General features: G+C 34.0%; 1 pseudogene; it reads right to left on the reverse strand.

Annotated features, from left to right (window-relative positions):
* Window positions 1-7,228: 7,228 nt before the first annotated feature.
* LOC147387352 (U-box domain-containing protein 8 pseudogene) lies at window positions 7,229-8,622 on the reverse strand (annotated as a pseudogene).
* Window positions 8,623-11,667: the final 3,045 nt, after the last annotated feature.

Consider the following 11,667-nt stretch of genomic DNA (forward strand, 5'->3'; position numbering starts at 1 on the left):
CATCTTTAAATCACTATTCATTTTTTTAAACATCATTCACTTAATTCAAAAAAAAAAAAAAATGAAAATGTATATAATAGTTAGGAGATAAAAATAGTATTTAAAACATATTTTATGAGAAAAAATCAAAAACAATAATTATTAAAAAGAATCAGTATCCAAAATAATGTCATTCCTATAGAATAGGAATTGTGTTTACGTGCCCATTTTGGTACATTTTTAAACACATAGGGCTCTTACTCTAACCGTTTTCTACATGACTCACAACCCAATGTGTTTAATCTCCAACTAAAAAGTTCCATGCAAACACCATATCTCGTTATAGGAGCAAGATACAATTCTATATCGTGACTCTATGAAGAAAGGGGTACATAATAGGTATTTTAAAAAATGTGAATAGTGAGATCACAATCTGAAAAAAGACTATATTCGATGACCAACCAACGACTGTCAAATTTCATAAAATTCGACTGACCAACACATCAAATTTTTCATTATCAAATTTTTTTTCAACAGGATTAAATTGTTAAACTAACGGAGGATGGGAGAAATTCAACAGCTCTAAACCATCAAATTTGGGTATCATAAAAAATTCAACAGTCTTGCATTGTTGAAATTCGATTTTTAAAATTCATAGGTCTTGGCCTGTCGAGTTTTCATGTCGAATTTTTCAATTTTCAAGTAGTGGAGAGAGCCCTTAGAAAATTATCTCCCCTTTATATTTGATGACATAAACAGTGATATAGAGGGGATATCAAATGAAGATCGATTGGTGTCTAGTTCGTAAATCACCATCTCTATATTTAGAGATTTGAAGATTGGTTGAAGTTGCTCTTAGAGCAACCTAACTAAGCCTCGAAACACATGCAGTGCCCTCGCATCACATGCACTAGGTAATTTTAGGATAAATCACTAAAGCTGGCCCCTAACGGGATGATTCGAACTCAAGACCTCCACTTTGGCCATCTCACCAACCCTTCGATGGTTCGACATTGATATTGTAGTAGCTGCAGAGTAAATCCACTTCTTGCACATGGGATTTGAACAACCTAACCAATGAGGAGGTTCTAGATAATGCTATCCTTGAGTGGGCCCACAAGAGCATGATAACGAAGGCAGCTTCTTTTTTTTTTTTTTTTTTTTTTTTTCTTGACGAAGTCTTTTCTGGGCTATTAGTCATTACATACATCCAATGGTATCGCGTGTGAGAATGGGAAGAAACCAAAAGTCATCTCAGGCTCAAATAGAGGAAGTGCCACCTTGATGATGGCATCATGGCTTTTTAGGCTGTTTGGCTTTTGAAGGGACAGCATGATTGACTTTTGTCACGTTATTTCAAAGCCACTCTTATTCCTATCCACACTCTTCAACATGAATTATTGGTCAACAACCAAAATGAAATCCTCCCCCTCACCAACTTTCTTTGACTAAAGGGACTTGATTGGAAATTATCAAATCATGAAAGGTTTTTGTAGGACTTTAGCTTAAAAAGAGAAATCAATTCAATTGAATTTTGAGGTGACTCGATCCCCCAAACTTAATGGAGCTATCTCACCCATTCAATTAAAAAAAGAATCACGACAACTTGGTCGAATTTACTCGAAAATGCTTCAAGTTGTAGATAATATGAATTTTATTGATAATTCTTGGATGAATATTCCAAAAGCCCCAATAGGGTATTTATAGACATTACATCAACCAAGATATATGAAAACTACCTAATGTAAATATTCTAAAATATTCTAATTGATATATTCTAAATAGGGAAATGTTCAGCACCCTAAGTTTTACCACACACTTTAACAAACGTTTTTTGTCCTACATGGGTTAGAAGTTTTGGAATGAGCTGATTTTTGGTGAGGATGATCTCTATGATTAGAAGATCATCCTCCCCAAAAATCAGCCCATTCCGAAATGTTTAGCTCCATGTTTACACGTTGAAAAATCGTGGACCATCCATTTTTTGTAAATCAATTTTGATGGGGTTAGAAGTTTTGGAATGAGCTGATTTTTTGTGAGGATGATCTCCTCACCATAGAGATCATCCTCACCAAAAATCAGCTCATTCCGAAACTTCTAACCCATGTAAGACAAAACGCGTTTGTTAAAGTGTGTGGTAAAACTTAGGGTGCCGAACGGGACCCTTCTAAATATCAATATATATTCTAGAATATCCTTCATGACAACCTTCTATTTGTATGAGATACACTAATAATGATATAATGTATATCATGCATTTTAATACAATGCATCTTATTCTCTAACACAAGTCAGGTCAAAAACTTGGTTGAGTTACTCTATAATATATTATATGTTTGTGAAAAATAAAAAACTAGTTTTATTTATTTTAAAATATTAAACAAATTAAGAATTTATTAATTTTATATATTTTATTTGAATCATTTAAACTACTCACTACTTGTTGACTTGACTCAACTCGATAGTCATTTGAGTTGAGTCAAATTTTCAGAATTTTGAAAACATAATTACAAGTAATAAGTGAAATACGAACCTCATAAGTTACAATTTTAATCTTGAAATCATTTTGTCTAGTTCACAAACGATATCAAGATGACTCTAATGAGACAACAACGTGTTTTTGGATCTGTGAATAAGAAGAGGAATAAGATTGAGGAAGAAGAAAAGGGAATTATAGGGGGAAATTGGGTAACTCAGATTTCTTTTCTCGTCTCCGATCCTTTATGAAATGATACCAAGATGACTCAGGTGAACCACCTACGCCCGTACGATTTTCAACACCTTGCCTAAAGTAAATGAGTGGGGTTATCCTTACTATCATATATAGGCTTGTGTTTTTTTTAAGTGAATGGAAGAAGACTTCATGGAGCACTTGGATAGCCAATAGTCCAAAGAAAGGCCTAAATGCACTAATACATGAGGTTCGGAGTTAGAATCATGCAACGGGGCCCATTCTTGAATAAAATTGTCGAGATCTTCCGGATTCATGCTTTGCCATAAATTTTTCACTCATGGTTAAATTCTTTATTTTTTATCTTTTTCTTAGTAAATGTGTTATTTTAGGGAAGTTGTGTATTAGTAATAACTTTAGTCATAAAAGTATGAGTGGTTTTTTTGCTCACAGAACCCAGACTTCTTAATATGTGCTACGTCAAGTGCGCAAGGGTAGTTTTGAAACTAACAAGAGTAGTTTTGTAAATTAGGGACGCCATTCAATACACATGGGTCATGTGATTGGTGGATCTCGGATTTCTGTGAGCAAATTTTTTTTTTTTTTTCATAAAAGTTTCACTGAGAGTTAATTCTAACTTACTTATAGGTTTAAGCATTCCTTTTTCCATCGGTAAGATGGGGATTAGAGGGACCCCACCCTTTTATTAATGATCGAATATAATTGCAAGTTACATCATGAAATAAAATATTCAATAACTCTTGCGGAATAAATCTCTTTTCCAAAATAATAGAATCTTTTTTTTTTTTTGGTTAGTTTTACTAAGAATAAAACTCTCTTCTATAACTAGTGTTGTAACTGCATTGTAGAAATATTTTTTGAATTAATAAAATTTCTCTTCAAGAATTTTCAATTTTCTAGAAGAGATTTTGGGGGATATGTATTTTCAAAGCACCAATAGCTCTTATTGGGGTGGTATCTATTTGTAAAATAGTTATCTCTTCACTCTAATATAACTGTTAATTCATCCATGAAAATATCATAAAGTTTCCACTCCATTCGGTAGAGGTATTGAGATAACACATTATTCATCTTTAACCTTAAATTTGGAACTTAAAAATATGATCAAATATATTCTAACAAAGGAATGATTTTCAAGACCCTCAATTCTAGCTCCAAAGGCCTAATGATTTTTGCAAACTATTTGACTCAAAACGAAACAAGTATAGAATTTAAAATTATGAATTTAAAGCTTTAAAATTTTTCTTAAGGTGGGGGTGGGGAGGAGGCATGTAGAAAATAAAATTTTACCAATTGGATTATTAATTTACCATCTAAAAATTAGGGGCATTTAAAAAAAATCCTATAGTAGGGTGCATTAAGTAATTTTTCCTATACTTAGTGGCATGCCATCACAACGTGAAAAAAAAACCCACAACGGCCCAAGGCTATCGAATTTCATAAAATTTGATAAACCAAGTCATTGATTTTTCCATGGTTACATTTTATTTCTTTTTCGCATTGAAATTGTCAAAGTAATGGACGATGGGAGAAATTTGATGGTTTTAAGCTGTTGAAATTTAGTTTCTAAAATTTGTGGGCCTTGACCCATATAATTTGTCGAAATTTTCAATTTTAACGTAATGCATGTCTCTGGAGATGCAGGTAATTGTCATGTCAATACAAAACAACTACACACCAAAACCTCAAGTGGGCCTATTTCGAGCCTAGTGACCTCACCCAACCCTTGATTGATTAGGAGCAACTCCAACACACTTGAGCTTAGGCACTGCATCCCCTCCCAACTTCCCTATTGGAGAGCCAGTGCCATATGAAAGCACTCCAATACACACTGCATCTAGGTCTCTATCTTGAATTTTTTGGAGGGACATTTTCAATTGGCAAAAGAAGAGAGTGAGATTATTTCTTTACTTTTGGACAGTAAATGAAGATGATGGCTGAGTAGGATTTTGTTGTAAATGAATTTTGGTTAAAATTAAAAAATATTTATAGAGAGTAATTTTGGATTGTCTGGCTAGAATGCATCTCCCTTGAATATCTAAAATGACCCTCTATAATGGAATGCCTAGTATTTATGGAGAGCCTCATTGGAATTGCTCTATCATACCATATGGATTTGGCTTCGTAAAATATATATATATATTCAAAATAAAATGGTTATTTTGAGGATGAATTTTCTCTAGTTTTAATCTCTTCTCTTTCAATTTGATGGTGAATTTTATCTCTTGATCTTTAGAGCAATTGAGGTTACAATCACACTCCAACGACCAAGTACATCAAATTGTACTTAAGGAGTATAGAGAAATTACGCCATGTTGCCTTTGATATACTCACCTTTATACCGTTCTCAAAAATCTTTGATCATGATGTTCGAAAATGCTTACACCAATACCCGAGCTAGATGATTGCAATTTGCAACATGTGATTCTTTTGAGACTCTGCAAATGATGGGCATGTATCGGTATTTGACAATGGCGTCTCTATTGCAATGTTTCTAAGGTACTAATCATTATCAGACTATATATCATCACACGCTCATTCCATGGAATGTGCATCGCCACCTACTTGACCTCTAAATTCTAATGTTTTCTTCCTCAAATTATTCAATAGGAGCTAGCACAAAAGAATGGTTCTAGAGCTAGCTTGCACAAAGTAGCCTTTCTCAGTATCTATTGAGCTCTTTAGTCCTCGAAAACTTTCGTTGTTACTAAAGATTTTTGTACCCTAACAGTTATAAATCACCATAGACAATTTGTTGTGGGCAGGTGTGCCAAAAGTATGGCCAAACAATCATATTTCACTGGGCCTGAAAAATGTCATGTTGCATTTTGGCTGTGGAGTGATGATGTCTCTGTCCATTAAAATTACATTAAAGGAACAAAATACCCATTTTGCATTATTGTTGGTTTGTTGACCAGAAAACTTACAATGATCAACTTTATCTACCAGTCCTCATTTAATAATTTCACGTAGGCCAGACACTGTTATTCATGACCTGATCAAACCATTCTAATTTTTAGATTTTGCCACACCGGGCGACTGTCCCTTGCCTTGAAATATTTAATAAGCCGATGTCAAATATTTTCCTCTAATCAGAAGTGATCCAACAACCAAATTAAGAACCAATGTATAAATAACTAAAATCGGACGAATTTAATAGTAATAGTAGGGTTGAAGCTGGACTAAATGCCTCTGAAATCGGGCAAGTGATTGAGATCCCAACGAATATTTGACATTTGCTGCTTAATAACCTATAAAATCTAAAACAGAATAAAAATCAAGTAAATCGTAAAAATCCAAGAAAATTTACTGGATCAAATTAAATATAAGATGAGCCAATATCTATATATAATGTTATGAATCATAATAACTCGAACCGTTGAGATTAATATCACGGAGTCTATAATAGGAAGGTTAATTCGTAGATTTTGACTTGAGCATTGGGGTACCATTGGCAATTAACCCCTAAACATGAGCTAAAGGTCATAATGGATGACGTGATCTTGGTAGTTCATGGCATAAATCACAAGGTGTTTGGAAACTTCTCCCGTGGTGGATCCTCTGTAATAGTTTTTCCTATAGCTCCCTGCAATAGTTTTAGTCAATTGAGATATTGCCACATCAGCAAAGCACTAAATCGACACCGTTTAAACTTAAAGAGTTCAATTACCATTCATTTTTAAAACCTTTGATCATGATTTTAAAAAATCTTTCTTTGAATTTTTCATTTTTTTATTTTTTTTTTTATCTGATCTATACTCGAAAAACTAGAGGATTTGGGTGTTATTGAGTTTAAAAGTGATCGAATAAAGATTATATGAAAATCACTACAGGAAACTGCGAGAAAAAACTACTACCAAGGATCCACTGCCGCTCCATTATTTATTATGTTAGGCAACCTATTAAGAATTTAAAAAAAAAAAAAAAAAACTACAAACAAATAAATTCACACATGAAAATTTCTAAATTAGGGAACATTCACGAAATCACAATGATGTCAATATGCTCAGTGTTAAAAAAAATTACGATAGAAGAGTCCTGAACCTGAATAGATATAATTTTTTTTTTTTTTGGTGAAAATTATGGCCCTACTTCGTACATTTCTGCTTTCAACCAAAGTACCTCTACAAAATCACTTCTATAAGAAATGCCATTATAACATTGTTTGTTTAGCCACACTGTTCAAAAGTACTTATTGGAGTTCAGAAACTGTTCCAGAAATTGTGGGACAATTTTGGTGAATTTAACAGAAAAATAGTTTTTTTTTCTTCCAAGTGTGAAGAGTGAAGAACTGTAACCAAATATCCAACCAGACCAACATTGCTCAAGCAAGTCATCTTTGGTCTTGTTAGATTCCACAGTAAGTCGTCCTATGTCCGTGTCATCTGAACCGAAAACTCGGCCAAGCCCACTTGGTTATTGACCTTCCCCTGTAATTGAGATTCAAGACTATTGGGTTTTCATGACTGATAAGTTTATTTCGATCATTCGATAAGATTAATAAAAGTAAAAGAAAAACAGAGTGAATTACCAACCAAAAGTAGAAGAAAAAACGCATAAAGAAAACTAGAAGATTTCCCAAGTCCCATATTAACAACTAAACACAGGACAAACAAATCTATTTAATCCAATTGAACAAGAAAATAAAACTTTCAAATAAACAAATTTTAATCTTTCATATTTTTTTTTTCCCTTTCAATAGAGATCCAATTAACAGAACAACATCACCTTCAACAAGATACCTTTCTATCATCTCCCCCACAAAAAAATAACCCAACTTTGTTCATCCCTTCAACCTACACCTTCTCAGAGTTTGAATCAAATTCGAAGCATTTCTACCAACTTTTTCATTCTCCTCTTCCACCAATCCCAAACATATCTCCAAACCCCCTTGTCTCATCACCTCCAAACCCATCTCCTCACTATAACAACAAATCGAATTCAAAGCCGAGAGAGCATGAACAACACTTCTCGAACTCTCACTCCTCAACATTCTAACCAAAATTCCCAAACACCCATCAAATTTCCCCATTTCTTCTCTCCCTTCCCTACATTTCGCCAACATACCCAAAACTTCTACTGCTCTCTCAACCCCAAAATCCGCCATTTCAATCAAAATTGGAACCACCCCACATTTAATCGCTCTCTTCTTATTATCCTCGAAAGAACAGAGCACATAAAGAGCCGTCGCAGCTTCTCTCTTCTCTCTCTCTATTCCATCTCTTAGAAGCGAAACCAGAGTTTTAATGGCGAATGGGTACGCACCAATCGTTCCTCTGTTCACTTCAACCATAGCAAGACTCGTCAACATCGTCGCCGCGTAAGCTCTGCAACTCTGACTTTCGCTTCTCAAAGCTTCAACAACTCGTCCAACGGCTCCTTCTGCGACTAAGCCCACTTTGTTCTCGTCATCCAAACTCAGATTTAACAACAGCATAAGCGCCGATTCTCGTAGGCTCGAATCGTCCGATCCGACACAGTTGAGAATAGCAGTTACGGCACCAGACTCCGTTAATCTTTGACGAAAACTAGGGTTCCGTTTAGATAAACGGTTAAGTTGTTTTAAAGAGTAGAGTTTAGATTCAGCAGATGAAGATGAAGATATGAGAGTGGACACTAGGGTTTGGGGCTCTGGGTTTTGGTGTGATTTTGAAGGAGAACCGAGGGTAAAATTGGAAATTAGGCTTCTGAGAGCGTGGTTAGGGATGAGAGAGAAGTGTTGAGGGAGAAGCTGTTGAGTTATTGGGCAGGTCCGGTTGCCCGAGTCCAACCACCGTTGGATCGAAGATCGATCGAAGGTGTGACCAGAGGAGAGGATTACTGGGTCGGACATTATCTCTAGAGAAATCGGACACTTGAAATCGTCTGGAAACTGAGTCGCCATTTTCAACTCGTTCTTTCTTTCTCCTTTTAGATTCTGTCCTGGTTTCGTTTCTTCTCCTGTTAAGATTTAAGAAGACGAGGTGAGAATGCAGAAGGCTTTGTTTTACCAAAATAACCCTGCATCTTAATTAAAATTACTTGAATTTGGAGTGACGGATATGGGTAAAATAGTTGAATGGATGGAAAGTGATAAGTTTTCCTGTTAGAAGGTTATTTCGGACTTTTCAGTGTTTCTTTTCTCCATTTATTTTTTATTTTTAGGATGTTGGGTGCTTTGTCGGAAAGAAAGGAAATAAGCTTCTTTTGCATAGAAAGAAAGGAATCAGATTTTTACAACAAAATTGGTTTTCTGTTTGGATTTGTGGGTCTTTTGTTATTTTAAGGATGGGTAGCGTCCAATGGCTAACTTTTTGGCAAAACATTTTTCAGAACATGAGTTAGAAGTTTTGGAATGAGCTGATTTTTGGTGAGGATGATCTCTACGGTGAGGAGATCATCCTTAACAAAAATCAGCCCATTCCAAAACTTCTAACCCATGTTTACGAGTTGAAAAATTGTGGACTGTCCATTTTTTGTAAACTATTTTTGATGGAATTAGAAGTTTTGGAATGGGCTGATTTTTGGTGATGATGATCTCCTCACCGTAGAGATCATCCTTACCAAAAATCAGCCCATTCCAAAACTTCTAACTCATGTTTTGAAAAATGTTTTGCCAAAAAGTTAGCCATTGAACGGGACCTTTAAGGATTATATCGAAATGAAAATTGTTAAGCGTTGGAAATTATTTGGGTTTTCTTAATTTTCATTCTTGATTTCCACCTTATAGATTTGGACACTTAGAATAAAAATTCCATAGGTTTTTTTTTTTTTAAATACTCAAAATAGTAGGGGTGCACACCATTTCGGTTTAGTTTGGGGGGGTACAATTGTAGTTGAACCGAACTTGATCGATTCTACAAAGTCAAAATCAAAATCGAATTGCTTGCAATAGAATTGAACCAACCCAAACCAACATTAGTTTGATTTGGTTCGATTTGATTCTTGGGTCTCCTAAACATATATATCCAGGCATCAATAATCAAATCTTACAGTTAAAAAAACCCACAACAATCAAATATTTTAGGATTTTTTTTTTCAAAATTAATTGAATTTTATCCTCTATGACCCTAAAGCATTGGATCATGTTTTTGGATGCCACAAGTTGAGCCCAAGGACCCTTTAGTGAGGATGAAATCCTTACTAACTTAGTAAGGTTGGTTGAACTCAAAACTTTGTTAAAGCAAAGTCAGTGCTCTTCTTTTCTCAGATTTAGGGTTGTGAGATCACGAATCAAACGTTGTTACAGTCACACACACACACACACACACACACACACACATACACAAAGATTACCTTTTAGCTTTCCAACAAGGCGCTGACAATCGATTTTCTGGTGATGGGTGACGATGGTTGTTGGCTAGGATTTTCTTCTCAAAACCCAAAAACTTTTGTAGGATGGGAAAGAAGAGAATTAGAACGCAAAAGAAAAAATAATGTTATAGTTAATTCTTATATATATATTCGGTTTTAGAATTCCCTTGAACCAATCCTAGAATCGAATCATCAGTTTTTTAAATTCATAATTCAAAATTGAATCGATTAGTTAAAAAATCGAACTAAACCAATTCGAACTGCCCTGGTTCGATTCTTGGTTTGGCACGATATAATGTGTAGCCCTACAAGATAGAGTTATTTGCTACATTATCTCATGTTTTTGGATATTTACCTTTAATTTCTTTAATAAATCCTTGAAAAATAATCTTTTAAATTGTAATTTCCTCCCTCTCAACATTTTATACCATCGAGAAAGAGAAAGAGATCCATTTTCTACCAAATAAGCCCTAGTTTTGAGGAACCATAGTGAATCTTATAGATCTACACACTCTCATGATCAATTCCCGATCTACCGAAGATTTCGACTAAAGGCTATCAATTTCTCCTCCATTCCTATTATTTGTAAATCATTTATATATTCTTATAACCTTGATACATTTCTCATCCTTAGTTATCTAAATGGAAAATGGTAGCAATTGTTTTATTTCACGGAATTCTTAAAGTTTTGTTCATAAAATTTACCCAGTGTTGAACCTTGATGTTGGAATGTATTATAGAGTCGAGGCTCAATGGTACCTATTGCCGGGATTCGACGCTGTGAACATTTTCACTTACAAAAATTTTTATTGGACAATTTCTTTAATGTTCAACAGTAAATACCATGGAGTCTCAACGCTATAATACATTCCAAAATCGAGGTTTGACACTAGGTAACTTTTATGAGCAAAATTGTAAAAAATTCATGAAATCAAAAAAAATTTGCTATCATTTTACATTTTTATAACTATGGAAAGAAATACATCAAGATTATAAGAATAGATAAACAATTAAAAAAAATAAAAGAACAAGAGGAGAGCTACAAGGTTCACTATTGTTATTCAAATTTATAGCCGCTTTAGTGAACTCCAATTGCTTTTTAGTAGGTTATGGTAGAGAGAATGAATCTCTCTCTATTTTGATAGTATAAAATGTTGAGAGAGAGGAAGTCACAATTTAGAAGATTATTTTTAATGGTATATTAGAGAAATTGTGGGTGAGGATATTTCTATAAAAAAACATAAGTTACTATAACAAATAGCACTATTTTGAGTATTAAAAAAAATGGTCCTTTTTAGCCATTGACAAAACCTATGGAATCTTTATGCTAAATGCCCTATAGATTTTCTAAGTAACACCATCTGTGAATACTATGACTATCAAAACTAATTTTTATTTTGATAGAATTTATGTTAATTTCTTATATATTTTATTTTTGGATGGGTAAATTGGACTTGAACTAATTTCTTTTTTATGTTTTCTCATCATAGATGTCATGTTTATAGATTTTTAAGATCTATATTGTATATCATGGTTATTTAATCATACCGCCTAATCCAATTGCCTCATGTGGTGACGCCATGTCTCGATTTTGTTATCACATGCATATTTATTGATTTTCAAGATCTTTAATTGGTTGCATCTCTTGATTGTTTGATTATCTCATTTTCCAATTGCCTTACATAATATGATGTCATGTCTCG

The sequence above is a fragment of the Akebia trifoliata genome, chromosome 13 (genome assembly GCF_017979445.1).
Source record: "Akebia trifoliata isolate Shusen 1 chromosome 13, ASM1797944v1, whole genome shotgun sequence".
Classification (NCBI taxonomy): domain Eukaryota; kingdom Viridiplantae; phylum Streptophyta; class Magnoliopsida; order Ranunculales; family Lardizabalaceae; genus Akebia; species Akebia trifoliata.